The sequence below is a fragment of the Mirounga leonina genome, unplaced genomic scaffold (genome assembly GCF_011800145.1).
Source record: "Mirounga leonina isolate KUSES-001 unplaced genomic scaffold, KU_Mleo_1.0 Mir_224, whole genome shotgun sequence".
NCBI lineage: Eukaryota > Metazoa > Chordata > Mammalia > Carnivora > Phocidae > Mirounga > Mirounga leonina.
In genome coordinates, this window is record NW_023270615.1 from 19,281,503 (window position 1) to 19,303,711 (window position 22,209).

The 22,209-nt window shown below is 41.3% G+C and overlaps 1 protein-coding gene across 1 annotated transcript in view; it reads right to left on the reverse strand.

Annotated features, from left to right (window-relative positions):
- SPIN1 (spindlin 1) overlaps positions 1 to 21,971 on the reverse strand; it is a 67,512-nt gene extending 45,541 nt beyond the window's left edge. The window contains exon 1 of the mRNA XM_035029223.1: positions 21,853 to 21,971. The gene's annotated coding sequence lies outside the window, so the exon portion shown is untranslated. The remainder of the gene's footprint in view (positions 1 to 21,852) is intronic.
- Positions 21,972 to 22,209: the final 238 nt, after the last annotated feature.

Here is a 22,209-nt window from a genome sequence, read left to right on the forward strand (position 1 = left end):
GCAAAAACCCTACACATCTAAGTACCACGTTCTCATACAGGAGATCTCAAGCACGGACAAAATGCACAGGTCCATGAATCTGGACAAGGGAAACGTGTCTTCGTTTTCCCAACCTTCACATCTCAAAGACAGCACCTCCCTCCACCATGAATGTATGCAACAAACCACAACACTACTAGAACCTTCCTCAGGAGGAAGCAGTCTTTCCATCCCAATGCATGTGTCGTAGATCTCAAGTCACTTTTAAGCTCATCAACACTTTTAAATGATGTCACGTGGCATGCCACAGACCAGACCCAACCAGAGCAGACCAGCTGCTGGGTCAGCGGTCCTCCAACTGTGAAAACAGAACTGGTGATGCTGTAAGACAAAGAGCTGGGCCAGCCCTGGTCCAAATTCCAGGGAAAGTCCCTCTAAATCCTTGGAGGAATCTCTGTGATTCATGGTGGCCCCTAGATGTTTTGTGCTAACAAGATGTCTCAGAATGGGGTTGGTCACACCAGAAAGACCAATCATGGGACTGGGGGACTAAGGCTCTAAATCCCATGATGGCAGCCCAACTGTTTGATTGTCAGTTCAACCTGACGGCCAACGATCCATCGACCATGTTTACATAATGGAATCCCAATAAAACTCTGGACACAAGCTGAAGTGGGCTCCCTCGGCAACGCTCCAACTCCACATACAGCTACACAGCCACATGCAAGGCAGGCAATGCTCCTGACTCGAAGAAGAGCACTACAAGCTTCCCATTCAGACCCTCAGAGACCTCGCCCTATGTGTCTGTTCCTCTTACGGCTGGTCCTGATTTGGATCCTTTTCTGCAAGTAGACACACACCTTCGGTTCCAGACCACTGGAAGTTAAAAGAATTTTTTGTTTCCCAGTGCAGAAAAATGCTACGTTAACACTACACTGTAGTCCATTAAGTGTAAAACAGCATTAAGTCTAAAAAACAATACCTTAATTTGAGAACTTTAATGCTAGAAACTAATCATCATCTGAGCTTTCAGCAAGTCATCATCACTGATCAGATCTATAACAAATAATGCAAAAATTTGCAATACCGCAAGAATCACCGGAATATGATGCAGAGACACAAAGCAAGCAAAAACTGTTGGGAAAGTGGCGCCGCGTGCTTGACAGAGTTGTCACAAACCCTCCATTTGTAAAGAACAGTATCTGCAGAGCACAAGGACGTGAAGCTCAGTAAGATGACGGGAGCCTGCACGTGCTTTCCTGAATTCTTCAAGATGTTCTAGCAAATCATCAAATCTGAGAGGGCCGTGGGAACCCCCAAACTTGCGGCTGGGGTCTGCCATGAGGACAGCTGTGCGGAGGACAGCGCTGCAGCCTCTGACGTCTGCCCTCACCCAGTAAGTTGGTGCTGTAAGCACAGGTCTATACGGCTCCCTGGTGTTCCTTCTCACTGATGATCTGTTGGCCAGTACGTGAAGAAAGAAAAATCAAAGACCACCTCAATTTATTTTTTGACAAGCATCAAAAGCCATAATTTAAGTATCTTAAAATATAAAGATTTAATGATGCATATATTAATATCAAGTTGCACTTAACATACTAAAGAAGCCAATGTACCGTTAAATTTATTTTCATAGTTTTACAATCATTTAAATATAGCTGATTTCTATTGTGATCCCTTCTACTTTATTTACTGTATTCAGAAACACTACAAGAAACATTACAACAGGTTTCAGCAGACTGCCAAGAGGACCACAGCACAACCACCTGCCTAAACCACCGGCAACAAGCAACTCTGGAATCTTCCAAGGCCACCTGCAGCACCACATAAAGAATAGACAACTCCTGGGAGGGAGAGACTCATCACTGAGAACACCCCCCTGAAAGCTAGAAAATCAAAATGAAATCTAAAAGAACACCCCAACAAGAACTATCAGGAACCAGGGTTTCTTACAGAAATGGCTACTTTCAGGTCAGGTGCAGGACACACAGGAGGAGGGGTGTCAAAGAGACAGGGGGTTCTCTTAACCATTTTCCTAAGTTCTGTACATGACTGAAAACTTCCATGACAAGATCTTGAACACACACTTAGAAGGCATCAAAGGACGCGATGGTAGCACTCACGGGGGCAGCATCTAGGGAGGTAAAGCCCATGTCCCAAACAGCTCGGATCACTGAGAGCAAGGGGCGGCTGAAAGGCTGACAGCTCTGCGAGGAGCCGAGGACCAGAACCCCAGGACTCTTGGGGACCATAACAGCAAGGAGGGGGCTGTGAACCCAGGCTGCTGTACACCTAATATGGAGCTGAGGGGAGCCCAGACTGCCCACTCACCCAGCTGCCTGACAGAAGCAAGCGTAAATCTTCCCTAGGAATACCATCCCAGACTCCAGATTATTTCAAACAATTTTTAAAATGTAATCTACTGCATGTGCACACACGTGCACACATACAAACTGGCCCGCAAGGAGACAAAAACTGGCAGAAACAACAAATAATGAAAAAAGCAGACCCACAGAGTTGCTAGGTATTTGGAGTTGTAAAATCATACCTGGAAGTATGCTGGGGGAAGAAAGATACGGAAATATAGTTATTAAATGAAAAAGAAAACAGCTGTCAGCATCCTGCTCCAAAGGGTAAGACCTAACAGAAACTGGCAGAAACCTTTTGTTAAAATCAAGGACAGGCGGCAAACAGCCTTGAAGTTTCCCTGAGCAGAGAGAAACAGTGTAGTCACAGGCAGGCAAAGCTTGATTTAGCTTATTTTGCAAGACTGACTGGACCTGGGTCATCCCTCGATTGTGCCTCTGAACATCACAAGCAAAACTTGAACTGCGTCCCAAGGTTGGTATGAGGTCACCACTGAGCAGTTCCATATAACTTGAGAACGTTCTGGCATCATGACCACTCCCTGGGAAGAACACAGTCACCGACTTCTCCCCATATGGGCTGCTTTATGACCAGGCACCCCCGAGCCTCACTCCATGCTCTGGCTCGAGTGCTCCCAGTCTGCAAACCGCTGTCTGAGTGTGTGCGTGATAGCCTTCTGCTAACTGCTACTTCAGTGACCCGCTGGTCTTACTTTGTCTGCTTGGAGCCTCTGACATTTTACGGTGTCAGGAGTGGAGTGCAAACGAGAGTCCCCACGACTCTGCAGCCAGAGGGCAAAGAGATGCTGGTGCCCTCAGACCCCACGGAACTCCCCGCTTTCTCCCCGACCCTGCAGTTTTAAGGTAAGTCTCTCTGGGTTCTGAGCTCTCCAACCTTCTAGTGCACATTTGCTTTCTGTCCCTACTTGGCTTTCTGGTTTCTATTTCCCTTTGCTGAAACTTCTCGGTAAGTCACCCATCCTGTTCCAAGGGGGGAAACACGTGATTCCCAGTGATTTGGAACAGCTGTTAGAAACGAAGGCCCTCGTAGCTGTTCTAGGGAATCCAAAGGCGAATAGGTTCCACCTGGTCCTTGGACCAGGCTCTTGTGCCTTTCTCCAAAAACAGGTAAACTTTTGGATAACCTAGAACTGTAATGGCCACTGCGGGGAACCTTTCTTTAGCCGAGTCCGCCTTAAAGGGCACGGGAAAAGAGGATCCCAAACCCCTCGGAGACAACAACGGAATGCTTTGTCTGATTGGTATGCAGAAGACTCTAAAACACAAAAATGACTTCAAAAACAGTCCTAAAAGGATCCTTACAGCATGCAAATAAAAAAAATCTTTAGTAAAATCTTTGGCCACCTGGGCAAGCAACCTTAACTTAGTTCATCTGCCAAAAACACAATTTGGATCCAACTATTCTTTTGAGTTCTGTATCTGAGACATGACTAAAATTTTTTGAAACAAAAGCTGTAAGATCTGTGTGTCTATCTGTAGGTTTATGATGCCTACATATATGTTACAGATGTGATATATTTTTACCTCTGAATAGTATTGCCAGAATTAATTTTAAAGGCTCTATTTAATTGGCTTAAAGAAAATTAGGCATTTATATAAATTAAGTATACTCTCAGAAATGTCGTACTAACCCAAACATTCTTCAAGTTCATTTGAACTGGGATAATCTCTGATAAATAAAAGCTAGTTTAAGTTTCTTGGTTTAACAAAAACAGGAATGTCGGGGCGCCTGGGTGGCTCAGTTGGTTAAGCAACTGCCTTCAGCTCGGGTCATGATCCTGGAGTCCCGGGATCAAGTCCCACATCGGGCTCCCTGCTCAGCGGGGAGTCTGCTTCTCCCTCTGATCCTCCCCCTCTCATGCTCTCTGTCTCCCATTCTCTCTCTCAGATAAATAAAATCTTTAAAAAAAGCAAAAAAAAAAAAAACAGGAATGTCTTCAGAGTTACCAATATTGAAAGTAATGCAAACAGGAAACTCCTACCCAGGTTTACTGATCAAGTAAATTCACAGTGTCTCTAGGTTACAGAATATATCAACAAGAAAACAGTTAAGATAATAGTTAATTATTTAATGTCTAGTCCAAGCCTAATTGTTAGAAACAGGCAATTTAAATAAACATAAATAAGAACAAAGTTTCTACTGTTAAACTAATGGATGTTCACTGAATATTTAAATCATTTCCACATTAAACATTAAATGCTAAACCTGTTTATCTAATTCTGACTTTTTAATTTTTATAGAGACAAAAAATATCTGGCTCTGTTAATAAACATGTTTTATGCCAAACTGAAAAAAAATTTTAACATTTTATTTATTTGACAGAGCGAGAGAGAGAGAGAGCACAAACAAGTGGAGGGGCAGAGGGAGAGGGAGAAGCGGACTCTCCACAGAGCAGGGAGCCCCATGTGGGGCTCAATCCCAGGACCCTAGGATCACGACTGAGCCCAGGGCAGATGCTTAACCAACTGAGCCACCCAAACACCCCGAAAAAGAATTTAATATGAGGCAGAATACACTAGAAATTTTGGAACATATGTATCAGTTTGCTAATCTACTAGAGGGTGCTAACATATGACGGACTGCTCACATCGTCCACCTCCTGGTTTTCCCTGGATAGCAAAGTTAAGAACTGTTAGAAGTTGGAAAAGGGCCTGAGAGTGAACAGTGCACCAGAGAAAACATGAGTACGCTTAAAGTAATGGAACAAATTAACTCTGCACACACCATGTGCAGACAAGGCAGCAGGCACACCCTGCAAGGCGGGGCGGCAGCGGGGCTCCCTAGAGCTTCCTCCTACTGAGGAGTAATTTACTGTAACTTCCTGTTTCTCAAACTGTGGTTAGAGACCCTTAGTGAGTTGTGATAAGCATTTACTTAAATAGGAAATATAGAGGTGCCTGGGTCCCTCAGTCAGTTGACCATCCAACTCTTGGTCTTGGCTCAGGTGGTGATCTCGAGGTGCTGGGGTCAAGCCCCAGGTCGGGTTCCGTGCTCACTGCGGAGTCTGCTTGAGATTCTTTCTCCCTCTCCCCTCCTCCCTCTGCCCCTCCCCATTCTTACACATTCTCTCTCTCTCTAAATAAATTCTTTTAAAAAATAAATAGGAAATATACACATTATTTGTAGCTACCTATATACATGAATGGATAATATGTATATTCAATTTACCTATAACTTCTAAATGAATTTATTATGAATTTATCTATGGATAACTAAAAGAATTTCAAAAAGTGCCAAGAGTGCATGCATGGCATACACTGAAAATAGGAAATACATGTCAGTTTATTAGGCTTTTTTTTTTTAAGATTTTATTTATTTATTTGAGAGAGAGAATGAGAGAGAGAGAGCACATGAGAGGGGGGAGGGTCAGAGGGAGAAGCAGACTCCCTGCCGAGCAGGGAGCCCGACGCGGGGCTCGATCCCGGGACTCCAGGATCATGACCTGAGCCGAAGGCAGTCGCCCAACCAACTGAGCCACCCAGGCGCCCTAGGCTTTTACTTTAGTTACTTATATGGTTATATATATATTTGTATAGTATGTACTGGGCCAAAATATACATTGTATTTTTTGCTGTGGAATGGCCCCACATGTTTGAAAGCCACTGCTTTGATACCACAGTATCCTGAGCAACAAAAGGGTCTATGCAGCCAGCTGGAAAGACCAATACAAGAACTACCACTCTTTCTGTCCTGCACACACACAGTGATAGTCCCCCAAGACCAGGCTGCAAGCACTCTCTGATAGGCTCACATGTTCTTGCCTTATGTTTTCAGTTTTACAGCCAGGAAACACTCTGTATTTAAAAGAACTTCTTCTATTTCTTATAACTACAATTCACCCTTGAACAACACTGGGATCGGGACTGCCAGCATCGTCAAAAATCCAGGTATAACTTTTGACTCCCCAAAATCTTAACCAGTAATCGCTATTGTTAACTGGAAGCCCTGCCGATCACAAAAACAGTCGGTTAACCCATTCTGTATTCATATGCTGTATTCTTACAATAAAGTAAGCTAGAGAAAATGTCATTAAGAAACGCATAAGAAAGCGTATTTTTACAGTACTGTCCTGTATTATTTACTGAAAAACACCTGCCCGTGAGCAGACCTGTACAGTTCAGTCCTTGTTCAAGGGCCAACTGAACTTGCAAGGCTGCTGAGTTCTGGGGGCAGCTCCCCAGTATTCACAGCTCTGCTATCAGTTTAGAGTTTGCTGACCCACCTCTTTCAAATCTTGATTCTCCTCTCAGCAATAATGAGGGATCTGCAGCCCCCACCTGTCCTATCACTCCCACTCCAGCACAACAAGGTCAGGAGACCCTACAGACACAATCTAATACTGTCATCATCAAAAGGCACATGGTTCATGTAAACTATGTACCAGGAATTTATACTCATTCCGTGTAATACACAAACACGTCTATTATCCTCTAACAGTGAACCTGTGATTAATCTCTAACATCTGCCTTTCAAATTTCTTTTCTAGATAGTAGTCATTAAGTTTTAGAAATTAAGAACATCCGGGGCGCCTGGGTGGCTCAGTCCTTAAGCGTCTGCCTTTGGCTCAGGTCATGATCCCAGGGTCCTGGGATCGAGCCCCGCATCGGACTCCCTGCTCCGCAGGAAGTCTGCTTCTCCCTCTCCCACTCCCCCTGCTTGTGTTCCCTCTCTCGCTGTGTCTCTCTGTCAAATAAATAAATAAAATCTTAAAAAAAAAAAAAGAAATTGAGACCATCTGAACTAATAAAGTTGCAACTGTCAACAAAAAGTATTTATCTGTTTACTTATCTTTATGATTTTCATTCCTTAATCCCCATTACGTGCTTCCTCCATCCCATTTCCCCCATCCCCCTGCCCACCTCCCCTCTGGTGACCAGCACTGTGTTCTCTGTGGTTAAGTTTGTTTCTTGATTTGTGTCTCTGTCTCCTTTTTCCCCTTTGTTCGTTTAACTTCCACATATTAGTGAAGTCGTACAGTGTTTGTCTTTCTCTGACTTATTTCACTTAGCATAATGCTCTCTATATCCATCCACATCGCTGCAAATGGCAAGATTTCATGCTTTTTATGGATGAGTAATATTCCAAAGTATATATACACCACACCTTCTTTATTCATCTACTGATGAACACTTGGGCTGCTTCCATAAATCAGCTGCTGTTGATAATGCTGCTATAAACATCGGGGTGCATGTATCCCTTTGAATTAGTACCTTTGTATTCTTTGGGTAAATACCCAGTAGTGCAATTGCTGGATCGTAACGTAGTTCTACTTTTGAGGAATCTTCCATACTGTTTTCCAGAGTGGCTGCACCAGCTTGCATTCCCACCAACAGTGAAAGAGGATTCCCTTTTCTCCACAACCTCACCAACACTTGTTTCCTGTTTTTTATTTTAATCATTCTGACCGATGTGAGGAGATATCTCACTGTACTTTTGATCTGCATTTCCCTGATGATGAGTGATACTGAGCATCTTTTCATGTGTCTGTAGAACATGGGGATGTCTTCTTTGGAGAAATGTCTGTTCGTGTCTTCTGCGCAATTTTTAATTGGATTGTTACTTTGGTGAGTTCTATCAGTTCTTTATGTATTTTGGATACTAATCCTTTACTGGATGTGCCATTTGCAAATGTCTTCTCCCATTCCATAGGTTGATGTTTACTTTTGTTGATGGTTTCCTTTACTGTGCAGAAGCTTTTTATGTTGATGTAGTTTACTTTTGCTTTTGTTTCCATTGCCTCAGGAGACTTCTAGAAAAATACTGCTATGGCTGATGTCAGAAAGATCACTGCTTATGTTCTCTTCAAAATTTTTATAGTTTCAGATCTCACCTTAAGTCTCTAATCTGTTCTGAGTTTGTTTTTCTGTATGGTCAAAGAAAGTGGTCCAGTCTACATTAAATTGATGGTCACTTACGTTTAAACCCATTCTTGACTCCTCTCCCCCCATTTTAGGTATATAGTGTCATATTTTACATCCTTTTTATTTTATGAATCCTTTTATTTTTACAGAAATATTCATTTTTACTGTTTTTGGTTTTTTCTTCTTTTCATACTCTCCCTTATGATCTCTCCTTTCCACTCAAAGTCCCCTTTGATATGCCTTGTAGGGCTGGTTCAGTGCTCATGAACTCTTACTTTTTGTCTGAGAAACTCTTTATCTCTCCTGCTCTGAATGATAGCCTTGCTGGATAGAATATTCTTGGCTGCAAATGTTTCTCTTTCAGCACGTTGAATGTAACATGCCACTTCCCTTCTAGCTTGCAAACTTTCTGCTGAAAAATCTACTCATAGCCCTATGCGGGTTCCTTGTATATAGCTATCTCCTTCTACTGCTTTTAAATGTTCTTTACTGCTACTTTTTGCATTTTAATTACTGTGTCTTGGGATGGACCTCCTTGGGTTCAATTTTCCAAGGGATCTCTGTGCCTCCTGGATCTGGATGTTTCCTCCCCCAGATTCAGGAAGTTATTGGCTATTATTTCTTCAAATACATTTTCTGCCCCCTTTCCTCTCTCTTCCATGATCTCAAAATGCAAATCTTATTACCTTGATGCAGCCACTAAGTGCCCAAAGACTATTCTCAATTTGCGTAATTTGCTCTGCTCTCCTTTGCTCAGCTTACTTTCCTCTACTCTGTCTTCCAGGTCATTCATTTCTTCCTCCCCTTCACTTAGCCTATTTATTCCATCAAGTATATTTTTAGTTTCACTTATTAGGTTCTTGATCTGATTCTTTTTTTATCTCTGTGTCAAGGGTCTCATTGATGTTCTCCATTCTTTCCTCCAGTCCAGTGAGTATCTTTATGATCATTATTGTAAATTCCCTATCAAGTATATTACTTGTATCCATTTCACTTTGGTCTCTTGCTGTGGTTTGATCCTTTTCTCAGTCTCATTTTGTCTGGCTTTCTAGGTCTGTTTTGTGTTAGGAGAGTCAGTTACTTCTCTTTCTCTTTTTGGTAAGAGCCTTGTGAAGAAGTCCTGTAGTGCCCTGCAGTGCAGTGTCCCATTCCCCAGGTCCTGGCACTTCAGGGAGTGTCTCCTATGTGCATTGCATGTGCTCTGCTATTAAGTCCTGGGCACTTTTTCCTTCAGTCCAGTCGTCTGCAGAGGCTCTCTTTGCCTTTTGTTTGCAATGTTTGGTCCCCAGCAGGATGGGATGCATTTTAACAAGTGCGGTGGTCTGCTTGCAAAAAGGAGACCTGCACCCAAACTGACATCCTGCAAAATGTGCGGATCAGGAAATGTGGTGTTGGCAGGGTTTGTCTTGGTTTTTTCTGGGTGAGGGGCCCACAGCGCTGGGACTGAAGGGAGCATGACTGGGAAGGGCAGATCCGCCAGGGGGGGGGGGGGGGGGGGTGTGGGTTTCAGGGGAGGGTGTGGAGTGCAGGTGTAAGCAAGTTAGATAAGGAGTGTCAGCGCCACACTGGTTCCCACAGATGGCCTTTTTTCATGCTGGGGGGCAGAGGAGGGAAATGATGCCTGCCAGCTCTTTTGTTCAGTGGGAGTCCCCTCCCTATGATCACTGTCTCCCTGGGCCACACTTCAAGATGGGCAAATCACTCTCCCAGCTGCCACCAGTGTTTTTCAAACTGCTAGTTCTAGGCCACATCTGCTCAGGCTGCTGCCGGTCAAGCGATCTCTTTAAGGATGGGGGATTCAGTTTACTAACGCCCTCTCCCTCTGGGTTCTGAGCTGATTCTGCTGATTTTTAGAATTCCAGGCTTTAAGTCCTGCTGATTACAAGAACTCACAAATTCGGGCCCTCTTGCTTTCAAAGGCAAACGTTACAGGGATTCATCCTCCCCATTCCTGGGCTCCCTGGTATGAAACTGTTTACTGCCCTTCTCCTTCCCACCAGCTCCCTCCACACCTCAAACGGCCATAGTCTGTTTTGCTCCCAGACCACATCTTCACCTTTCCTACCTTCTTTGATGGGGCATTTTTGCTACCTTTAGTTGTGGAGCTTGTTTTGCCAGTCTTCAGATCATTTTCTCGGTTATTTAGGCTGCTGTGTTATCTAGTTGTATCCATGGGACAAGGGAGCTTAAGGCCCTCCTACTCGGCCATCTTGCCAGCAAACCACCAAAAAAGTATTTTTTTACACAAATTTGTACTACTAGAAATAATGATGAAAGAAAATGTATACAAGAAGTAGAATCTATGGTTTCTGTTAAAGAGATATGAGGAATAGAGATGCATCTTTGTTGAAGGAAACAAATAATTTTATCCTTAAGTAAAATAATTATCCCAGAATAAGGGTGAAAAAAGGAAAAAAACAGAACAAAACCTAAATAGATATAAAAGTCTTAGAAGGTTTGTGGAAAAAGGAATTTTAAGAAACATATTTTGTGTGTGGTCAAGCTAAGATTAGGATGGGCCTATTTAAGTTAAAAAAAAAAAAGAAAGAAAGAAAAAGAAGAATTTTATTTTAAAAGTACCCTAGTGCAAGCTTAGAATTTGGCTTTCTGTTAAATGGACAAGCTTCTTTTCAGACTACTGGTCTGCTCTTAATAAGAAATTATAAACAAAGATTTTTCTCTGCCTTTAATGTAATAACCTACAAGAATAATTTCCTGTGTTCCACATTGTCTTCAACTGTCTTTGACTTCTTAGAAAAATAAGTCTTCTCTACTAAAACAGTTAAATTTTGTGGATTTTTTTTACATGTACTTACCACTGAAATCTTTTCATTTTCGTTGAAGGGATAACGAAGTATCGCTTCACACACTACAGTCCTATTTGATCAAATGTTTTAAACCTTTTGACATTTTTTGAAAGAGAATACAAGCAGGGGGAATGGCAGGCAGAGGTAGAGGGAGAAGCAGGCTCCCTGCTGAGCGTGGTGCCCGATGCAGGGCTCGATCCCAGAACCCTGGGAACGTGACCTGAGCTGAAGGCAGACGCTTACCCAACTGAGCCACCCAGGCACCCCAAGCTTTTCACATTTTTAATAAACTCCCCCAAATCAAATTCTGAACAAAGTAAAAAAATACATTGTTAAATTAAAATTTTTTATCTTTTGCTGGTGGAGGGTCTTGCCACAATGTTGATGGCTATTAATCCATCAGAGTGCTGGCAGCTGAAGGCTGGGTGACTGTGGCCGTTTCTGAAAATAAGACAACCATTAAGTTTGCCACATGAATTGACTCTTCCTTCAGGAAAAAATTTCTCTGTAGCATGTATTTCTCTATAGCATGTGATGCTGTTTGGTAGCATTTTACCCACAGAACTTCTTTCAAAACTAGAGTCCATCCTCTCAAACCCTGACACTGCTTTACAACTATGTTCCTGTGATATTCTAAATCCTTTGTTTTTATTTCAACAATCTTCACAGCATCTTAACCAATAGATTCCATCTCAAGAATCCACTTTCTTGGGGCGCCTCGGTGGCTCAGTCTTTAAGCGTCTGCCTTCGGCTCAGGTCATTCTTTGCTCATCCGTTAAGAAGCAACTCCTCATCTGTTCAAGTTTTATCATGAGATTCTAGCAGTTCAGTCCCATCTTCAGGCCACACTTCTGATCCTGGTTCTCTTGCTGTTTCCCCCACATCTGCAGTGACTTCCTCCACTGAAGTCTTGAACCCCTCAAAGCCATTCATGGGAGTGTTGGAATCAACTACTTCCAAATTTCTGTTGTGGATGACATTTTGGCCTTCCCATGAATCACAAATGTTTTTTATGGCATCTAGAATAGTGAATCCTTTCCAGAAGTTTTCTTCAGAGAAATCACTGTGTGTGGTCAAGCTAAGACCCATCAGAGAAATCACTATCTATGGCAGCTATAAAACCTTACAAAAGGTATTTCCTCAATAATACTTGAAAATCGAAACTGCTCCTTAATCCAGGATGCAGGATGGATGTTATGTTACCAGCATGAAGCATTAATCTCACTGGATATCTCCGTCAGAGTTCGTGGGTGACCAAGTGCGCTGTCAATAAGCAGTTACTTATATTTTGAAAAGAGACTTTTTTCCTTGACAGTAGCTTTTATCAGCAGACTTAAAATACTCCATAAACCATGTTGTATGCAGACGTGCTATCCCCATTTCTACAGCACGAACAGAGTAGATTTAGCATACTTCCTAAGATCCCTAAGATTTTCAGAATGGCTTCAACGTCAAGTCATCAGCGGCATCAGCCCCCAACAGGACAGTCAGGGGCGCCTGACGCTTTGAAGCCATGCACTGACTTCTCTCCAGCTGTGGAAGGCGTAGGTAACACCCTTCACTTTAAGGCTGGTTCATCTACGCTAAAAATGTTGTTTAACGGAAGCATCTTCATTAATTCCCTCAGCCAGACCTTCTGGATCGCTTGCTGCAGCGCTCACATCAGTACCTCCTGCCTCACCTCGCACTTTTATGTCACAGAGACAGCTTCTTTCCTGAGACCTCAGGAACCAACCTCTGCTAGCTTCAAACTCTCCTTCCGCAGTTTCCTCGCCCCGTTCAGGCTTCTTGGAATTGAAGAGTCAGGGCCTTGCTCTGGGTGAAACTTTGGCTGAATGGAATGTTGTGGCTGGTCTGATCACTTATCCAGACCAAACTTCCTCCGTATCAGCAGTAAGGCTGCTTCACATTCTTAATCACTTGTGTGTTCACTGGAGTAGCATTTTTTTTTTAAGATTTTATTTATTTATTTGACAGAGAGAGACATAGCGAGCGCAGGAACACAAGCAGCAGGAGTGGGAGAGGGAGAAGCAGGCTTCCCGCTGAGCAGGGAGCCCGATGCGGGGCTCGATCCCAGGACCCTGGCATCATGACCCGAGCCAAAGGCAGACGCTTAACGACTGAGCCACCCAGGTGCCCCTGGAATAGCATTTTTAATTTCCTTCAAAAACTTCCTTTGCAACCACAGCTTGGTTAACTGGTTCAAGAGGCCTAGATTTCAGCCCATCTTAGCTTTCAACATGCCTTCCTCACTAAGCTCAATCCTTTCTAGCTTTTGACTGAAAGCGAAGAGCCAGATGACTCTTCCTCTCAGTTGAATATGTAGAGACCATTGTAGGGTTATTAATTGGCCTAATTTCAATATTGTTGTATCCCAGGGGAGAGCAGGAGACAGGGAACAGCCAGACAGTAGAGCAGTCAGAACACATGAAACATTTATCGATTAGGTTGACCACCTTATTTGCGCATGGTTTCTAGTGCCCCAAAACAATTACAATAGTAAAATCAAAGATCAATGATCAAAGATCACAAGTATCACATTAACAAAAATGTATGAAATATTCTAAGGATTATCAAAATGTGACACAGACACACAAAGTAAGCAAATACTGTTAAAAAAAAATAGCACCAGGGCACCTAGCTGACTCAATCAGAACATGCAACTCTTGACCTTGGGGTTGTGGGTTTGAGCCTCACAATGGGTATAGAGAATACTTTAAAAAATAAAATCTTTTAGGGCGCCTGGGTGGCTCAGTCGGTTAAGCGACTGCCTTCGGCTCAGGTCATGATCCTGGAGTCCCGGGATCGAGTCCCGCATCGGGCTCCCTGCTCAGCAGGGAGTCTGCTTCTCCCTCTGACCCTCCCCCCTCTCGTGTGCGCTCTCTCATTCTCTCTCAAATAAATAAATAAAATCTTAAAAAAAAAAATTTAAAAAAAAATCTTTAAAAAAAAAAAGAAAATGGTGCCAAGAGACTCAAGAGGGTTGCCACAAACCTTCAATCTATTAAAAAAAAATAATAATAATACCGTATCTGCAAAGCACAATAATGTGAAGTGCAATAAAACAGGTATGGCCAGCATTTACATGGTAAGCATTATCAAATAAGAAATAATACGAACCCTTCTTTATGTTGCACTTTCATAAATATAAGTATTCTGGAAATTATATGGAAATCTTAAAAATCTGAAATGTTCTGGCACATGTTATAAGTCGCAATTCCAACTACTGTCTTACAATACTATATAATACAAAAATAACCAAACCCCCGTCAATTACCTTCTAATAATGTCTCATCTGACCCTTAACCATCACCAAATTTTAAGTCTTTTATCACAGTTATTGTTTTACTCTGATGCTTTTACAAAACTGTGCCTGCAAAAATGCTTCATCTTCAAGGAGATTCACAGAAAAGACTCTGACAATTACTCTAGAATAAAGATTTCTGAAACTCTCAAAATCGTAAAACTGAACTGGGGTAAGAATTTCCAAAACTCTGACACAAAAACTGAACTGCTAACAAAAGACAAAGAATTACAGAGGACTGAATAAGTTGATAAAGATGATCATGACTTTTATGACTTCATTTAAAACACTGCTGGTTCTTTAATGTTTTGTTTTCCTAATTTAAAGGACTCCCTTTTCTCCTCTCAAGTTATCTATGACTTAACGGCAATTTAGTAATGTATGTCTTTATAACAAAATTTGACAACGTATGCTTCTGCAAAAGTTCAGTTAAGAATCTGTTCTCCCAGGTCGCCTGGGTAGCTCAGTCGGCTAAGCATCAGCCTTCAGGGTCCTGGGACTGAGCCCTGTATCAGGCTCCCTGCTCAGCGGGGAGTCAGCTTCTCCCTCTCCCCCTGCTCATGCACACTCTCGCTCAAATAAAATCTTAAAAAAAAAAAAAAGAATCTGTTCTCCCTATGACAGGAAACAATTAGACAAATCCCTGTCTTGGCTTTTTAGCCTAAAGAGACTTTTAAAGTTCAATCCGAGATTCCCTATGAAAAGTTCCAGCAAAGTAGATTTAAAAAGAGTCTTTATGGCCAAAACACTATTCTTCCTGCACTTATATAAATAATCAAGACAAGTTTATCGGAAACTAGACTTAATCTGCAAAACTAGTCTTATGTTCTTATTTTTAATAGAAATGGAAATGATGTAAGGAAAAAATTGTATCAAATAATATGCCTTTATGGATATCAGATTAGTCTATTATTTGTTTTCTACCCATGAACTGGGCTGGTTCCAGAATTCTAGTTTCCTCTAATATTTAGCTAGAACTCTCTAACATTTCCAATTTTCTCCCACTTTTTGGACATGGAATCACCATGAAACTAAAATTGGCTCTTTCCTAGAACCACGTATCCTAAAACTGGACAACCTGATAGAAACTTCAGAGGAATCACACTGCTCATGTGTGTACAGTTTTCGTGCCTGTTGCTATGTGGCTGCTCAGAAAGATCACCAGGGACATTATTGCTGCAAACCAGGAGAATCTGTCAGGTTGCCACTATCTGCCCTCACTCCATCTAAAGATACTCAGAACCCTACATTTAGAAACCTCAACTGGCTGCTCATCAAATTCACAAAACAGCATTTATAATTTGCTTGAACTACTAACCTTTGTTTTTTTGTTTCCATAGAAATGCCTCTCATTAAATCACCTAAACGATCTCACCTTACAGAGGCCTAATTTACATGGAAGCCCACCTGCAACACCACCTTCTGAAATACAACATCCTCTCGTTCATCCTGTCCTACATATTTTGAACATAAGTGTTTGCTTATATGTTATGTTGTGCTCTATGTAATCATTTAAAAAAAAAATGTAAACTGACTTAGGTAAAACCTGAATCTGATTATAAGCCACTTGATTTATTTGACTGGTTAAATCTTAGCTCCTGAAAATCCCGGCTCTGGGAAATTTTTCAATCTTTGGCTACTGTTCTCCTCACAGTCGTCATACAAACCCATCTAGTGCATATAATCTCCTGAAGGTTTTAAATGCCTATTGGCAGCCACTCACATGACAAATGTCATCCATCAGAATAAACAACTCAATGATATCAACAATAACCACATGAATGATAAAGACACTGACTAGGGGCGCCCGGGTGGCTCAGTTGGTTAAGCGACTGCCTTCAGCTCAGGTCATGATCCTGGAGTCCCAGGATCGAGTCCCGCATCGGGCTCCCTGCTCGGCAGGGAGTCTGCTTCTCCCTCTGACCCTCCCTCCTTTCATGCTCTCTCTCATTCTCTCTCTCAAATAAATAAAATCTTAAAAAAAAAAAAAAAGACAGTGACTACACGGACCTCCAGCCTGATGACTCAACTACTGGAAACAGCAAATGTGTTCATTCTTCTGCCTGACTACATCAGCGGTAGTAACCAAGAATAACATTATAATTGTTGGTCATACTCTCAGTCTGTTAAGTAAATGACCAAAAGGGGGGAACTGTTAAAATCAAGGACAGGCAGAGACTAGCCTTGAAGATTCCCTGAGCAGACAGAACCAGTTTAGTCATGCAGGCAAAGCTTAATTCAGCTTACCTGGCAAGGTTAACTTGATCTGGAACATTCCTTTCTTGTACCTCTGAAAATCACAAGCAAAACTTGAACTGTTTCCCAAGGTTGATATGAGATAACCTCTGATCAATTCCATATCATTTAAGGAAATTCTACTATTGTAACTAACCACTGTGTAAATTAAACAATCATTGCCTTCTCACTATATAAGCTTCTTTATAACAATATACCCCTAACCCTCATTCTATGTTCTGATTTCAGCACTCCAGGTTTGCAAACTGTATCTCTGGTGTGTGCACAACAAACTTTTACTAATTACTACATCAGTTATTCATTGGTTTTACTCTGGCTATTTTGAACCTTTGACAATATCAAAGAACATGATTTTCCAGAAGTGAAAAAAGCACAATAAATTCAATAGGTGACATTAACAGTAGGCTAACCTTGTTAAAAATTAGTGAAGAAAGAGAGATTAGAAGAAAATATCCTGAATGAAGCATGAAGAGGATAAGAAACTGAGAGGGTCTAATATGCTTTCAATGGATTCTGAAAAGGGGGTGGTAGGCAGGCAGCAGAAATACTTTAAAAGATGGTGCCTACACACTTTTCAAAAGAATGAAAAGAACTTCAGTACAGATTTAATTGCACCTACAAAAACAAAATATACATAAAAATATATACCTAGACACATCATAGCAAAACTGTTGAAAACCAAAGATTAAAAAAAAAAAAAAACCTTAAAAGGAGGAGAAATCAGAGAGGGGGACAAACCATGAGAGACTATGGACCCTGGGAAACAAAATGAGGGTTTCAGAGGGGAGGGGGGCGGGAGGATGGGGTAACTGGGTGACGAGCATTAAGGAGGGCACGTGTTGTGATGAGCACTGGGTGTTATATGCAACTAATGAATCACTGAACACTACATCAAAAACTAATGATCTATACTATACAGTGGCTAACTGAACATAATAAAAAATAAAAATTAAAAAAAAAAAAAAAAAGACAAATTCCAGGCGCCTGGGTGGCTCAGTTGGTTAAGAGTCTGCCTTCAGTTCAGGTCAGGATCCCAGAGTCCTGGGTTCGAGTCCCACATCAGGCTCCCTGCTCAGCAGGGAGCCTGCTTCTCCCTCTCCCTCTGCCTGCTCCCCCTGCTTGTGCTCTCACTCTCTGTCAAATAAATAAATTAGATCTTAAAAAAAAAGACAAATTCCACTCATGGGAGTAAATATTAAACTGACAGCTTACTTCTCATAGAGAGAATAGAAACTGAATATGTAATTCAGGAACTTCTTTCAACACCTTAGAAGAAAACCAACAATTTAGGCAATTCAATACACATCAAAATTATCCCTCGAAAAGAAACCAATTTGTGAAATTTTTAGCTAACATAATCAGAGAATTCACTATTAGCAGTCATTCAACAGGTGAGAAACACAAAGAGTGTTCTTCAGGCAGAAGGACAATGTTCAAAGCTGGAGGACCAGAATTACAGCAATGAATGAAAAACAATGAAAAGGGTAAATCTAAATGGTTATTGATTATACAAATTAATAATGTCTTAAATAAAATAGATACAGAATTAAAGGAGCACAACAGTGGCATATAAGTGAAAATGAGATAAATGAAGTTTAAGTGCCCAGGAAGAGAGGGAAATAACCAAATATTACATTTTGAGAAGTCAAAAACAACAAGTGTTTTAAATAACTTCCAAGTTAACAACAACAACAACAAAAAGCATCCAAAGAAAAACAAAAAAGGAGAGAAAAAAAGCCATTAAGCAGGTATAATAAAGAGAAAATACTTAAAATAAAATTTACACCCAACTATGTCAATGATTTTGTTAAGTGACAACAGACCAAGTGTTCCAAATGTTAAGAAACATTGTCAGGCTAGATTGTTTAAATTCCAATGATACACTGTTGACAACAGACTCATTCAAAATGTAAGTACACAGAAAGTATGAAAATAAAGAGTAAAAAAAGACATACATTACATACATTAACCAGAGAAAAGACAGTGCAGCTACATTAATATACAGCTAAACAAACTTTGTCCTAACTATACATTTGTCTTAAAGAGGAACACTTAATAATTTTTAAAAACTCAACTGATGAGGAAGACCTACAACTCTAAACATATATGCACCTAAGAACATATCCTCAAAATATTTAAAGCAAAAACTATCAAAACTAAGGAGGAACAAATGCAAGATCGCAGTATTAATACATTTCTGTTGCTAAGCAATACAACCAGTAGACTAAAAGGAAAAACTAATAAGGATGTTAAATTCAACATGACTAACCAAGCTGAGCTAGCATATATAGACACTGCATCCAAAAAATACATAAGCACATTCTTTCCAAGCACACACTGGACATTTACAAATATTCATCATATGTTGGGCCATAAAGCAAGTTTCAAAAATTTCAAAAGCTTTTAAATAGTGTTTTGACCACAACAGAATTAAGATAGAAATATAGGCAGAGGGGCGCCTGGGTGGCTCAGCAGGTTAAGTGTCTGCCTTCAGCTCACATCATAATCCCAGAGTCCTGGGATCGAGCCCCACATCGGGCTCCCTGCTCAGCAGGGAGTCTGCTTCTCCCTCTGCCCTTCGCCATGCTCATGCGCTCTCTCCCTCTCTCTCCCATAAATAAATCTTAAAATATACATATATATATATAGGCAAAGCAGAGACGATTCTTAGAGCAGTGAAACCACTGTGTATGACCCTATAATGGTGGATACATACCACATATTTATCAAAACTCATAGAATATACACCAACAACAGTAAATACATAAAACTATGGACTTAGAATGGTGATGACATGTCAACAAAGGTTCAGTGACTGTAACAAACAAATGCAGAATCTGGTGCAGGATGTTGATTATGGGGGAGGCTAGAGGGGATGGTGAGGGGATCAGGAGGTAGAAGAGACTCTGTACTTTCTGCTCAATTTTGCTGTGAACTTAAAACTGCTCTTAAAAATAAAGTATTTTTAAAAAAGATTTATCTGTCAGGTTATATTAAATATGCTTTAGTTACAAACCCCAGAAATCTTAGTTAAGAAAACTTAACCCAAAATACTTCCCACTTCCCACCCCTACCCTCCCACTTCTCTTCTTTTCTCCACCCCACCCCTCCTGCACCTCCCTCTGCTTTCTGCTCACTGTAGACACATAAAAGCCCGGCACTGCAGGAAGCTCCATCTGGAAACATGATCACTGGCAGGAGGAAGGGGATGTGGCAAATCTCACCACTGCTCTTAAAGTTTATGTGACAAGTCTCTTCTGCTCGCATTTCACTGACCAAGATAAATACATGGCCACATCTAACTCAGGAAGCAGGAACCAGATACTACCACACACCCACTGTAATATCTAAAATGTTTACAAAGACCAACAATACCAAGTATCGATGAGAATGTAGAACCACAAGAATGTATTTACTGTAGTAGGAATAGAAACTGGTGTATCTACTTTGGAAAAGTTTGGCATTATCTACTAATATTGAACACAGACCTAATATATGACCCAGCAATTCTACTCCTAAGTGTACTGAACACAAAAGTATGCAAGAAACACGCACCTGAAAGTTCACAGCAAGTCCACTCATGTGAGCCCGGTGACAGCCATGAAAATGAGCCTCTTGGATCACCGACCATGGAGAGATGCTCCACTCTGAACTCAGATGCTCCACTCTGAACTCACCAACACACTCCACACCAGCACCACACTTCCCACAGGCTGTTTCTAGCCAATGACCAGCCACAGGCAGAATACTAAACCAGGCTTATTCCTGCAGGACAAGGGACTCCCGTGACTCCCAACTCTGGCTAGAAGGCTCCTCACTGGCTTTGCTTATTAAACTTTCTTAGAAGTGCACTGCGGTCATCAAACTTTGTCTCCCAAACATTCTTCAGCCCTTCCTCCTCCACATGCAGCAGACCTCCAAGGTGATGACAACGCCCACACATGTATTTCCCCCACTACATCTAAGTCTGATCCAAACTTGGGATGCCTGGGTGGCTCAGTTGGTTAAGCATCTGCCTTCAGCTCAGGACACGATCCTAGGGTTCTGGGGTCAAGCCCCACATCGGGCTCCCTGCTCAGTGGGGAGTCTGCTTCTCCCTCTCCCTCTGCCCCTTCCCCCTCTGCCTGTGTTCTCTCAAATAAGATCTTTTAAACAAACAAACACACCTGATCCAAATTTGTTGTCCTCTGGTTCTTGGGAGACCTGAACTAACAGTCTCAAACTGGGAACATCCCAATTTTTATCAACAAGAGAATGAAAACCCATGAATAGTACAATTCATACATGAAACTACAACTCTAGTGACCACATAAATGAAATTCACGATGAATAGTTCCACAATTAGTATGTCACAGACCATGAATGTGCCACTACCTCTATACATTTCACACACATACACACACACACAAAACAAAGAAAAAGCAAGACTCTGAAGTCAACAGTCCTCAAACAGAGGGTAGATCTACTATTAATGCAGATTAAGCTATTTAGAGCCAATTGTTACTATGTTAGCCAGAGCCCTCCTCTTGCCCTCCTCCAACCGCCCACCCCCAGAATTAACCAATTAGAAAAGACTGCTGTGACTCTAACATACTATTATGCAAATACTTAAAGCATAGATACAAAGACATACAAACATCTTAAAACACACACAGAACATAATTCTATAACTTGCTTCTTACTAAATATTTTGTTTCCCATAGAGTATAGTAAAATTTTCCTCTTATTTGTAATAGTGACAAGACATTCCAGCGTATCGATAAAAAATTCACTTATTTTGCCCTAACCCCAATATTGGACAGGTATTTCAAATTTGTCATATCACAAATACTACTATCATGAAAAATCTTACAAATACAGATTTACAAACTCATACAAATGCATCTATACAACAAATTCCTATCAGTGGAACTGCTAAGCCAAACATATGGACATTTAAAAATGTCTAAATATAGGAGCACCTGAGTGGCTCAGTCGGTTAAGTGTCGGACTCTTGCTTTCTGCTCAGATCATGATCTCAGGGTCCTGGGATCAACTCCTGTGTCAAGCTCTGCACTCATCAGGGAGTCTGCTAGAGATTCTCTCCCTCTGCCCCTCCCCTACTCTCTCTCTAAAATAAAATCTTTTTTTGAAAAGTATCTAAATGCAATGAAACTACTTTCCAACAAGGTTCTACCAAACTACAGCCCCACCAATGACATAATTTATTGAGAAACTATAAATACTTTAGGTGAATCTTACTTTATTAGACTAATACCTTAGAAATTATGAAAAGTGGGCTGCCTGGGTGGCTCTGTCAGTTAAGCATCTGCCTTCAGCTCAGGTCATGATCCCAGGTCCTCGAATCCAGTCCCACATCGGGTTCCTTGCTCAGTGGGGAGTCTCTGCTTCTCCCTCTGCCTGCTACTCCCCCTGCTTGTGCTCTTTCTCTCTGTGACAAATAAATAAATAATCTTTAAGAAAAAAAATTATGAAAAGTAATTATAAATGGAAGCACATAGGATCACTTCTGTCTTTCACTGAGTCAGTTTAAAGGAAAAACTTTACAGAATTAAACAATACCGGGGTAAACCAAAGAAATTACTGGTAGATGCAACCCAAACATTAATTCTAA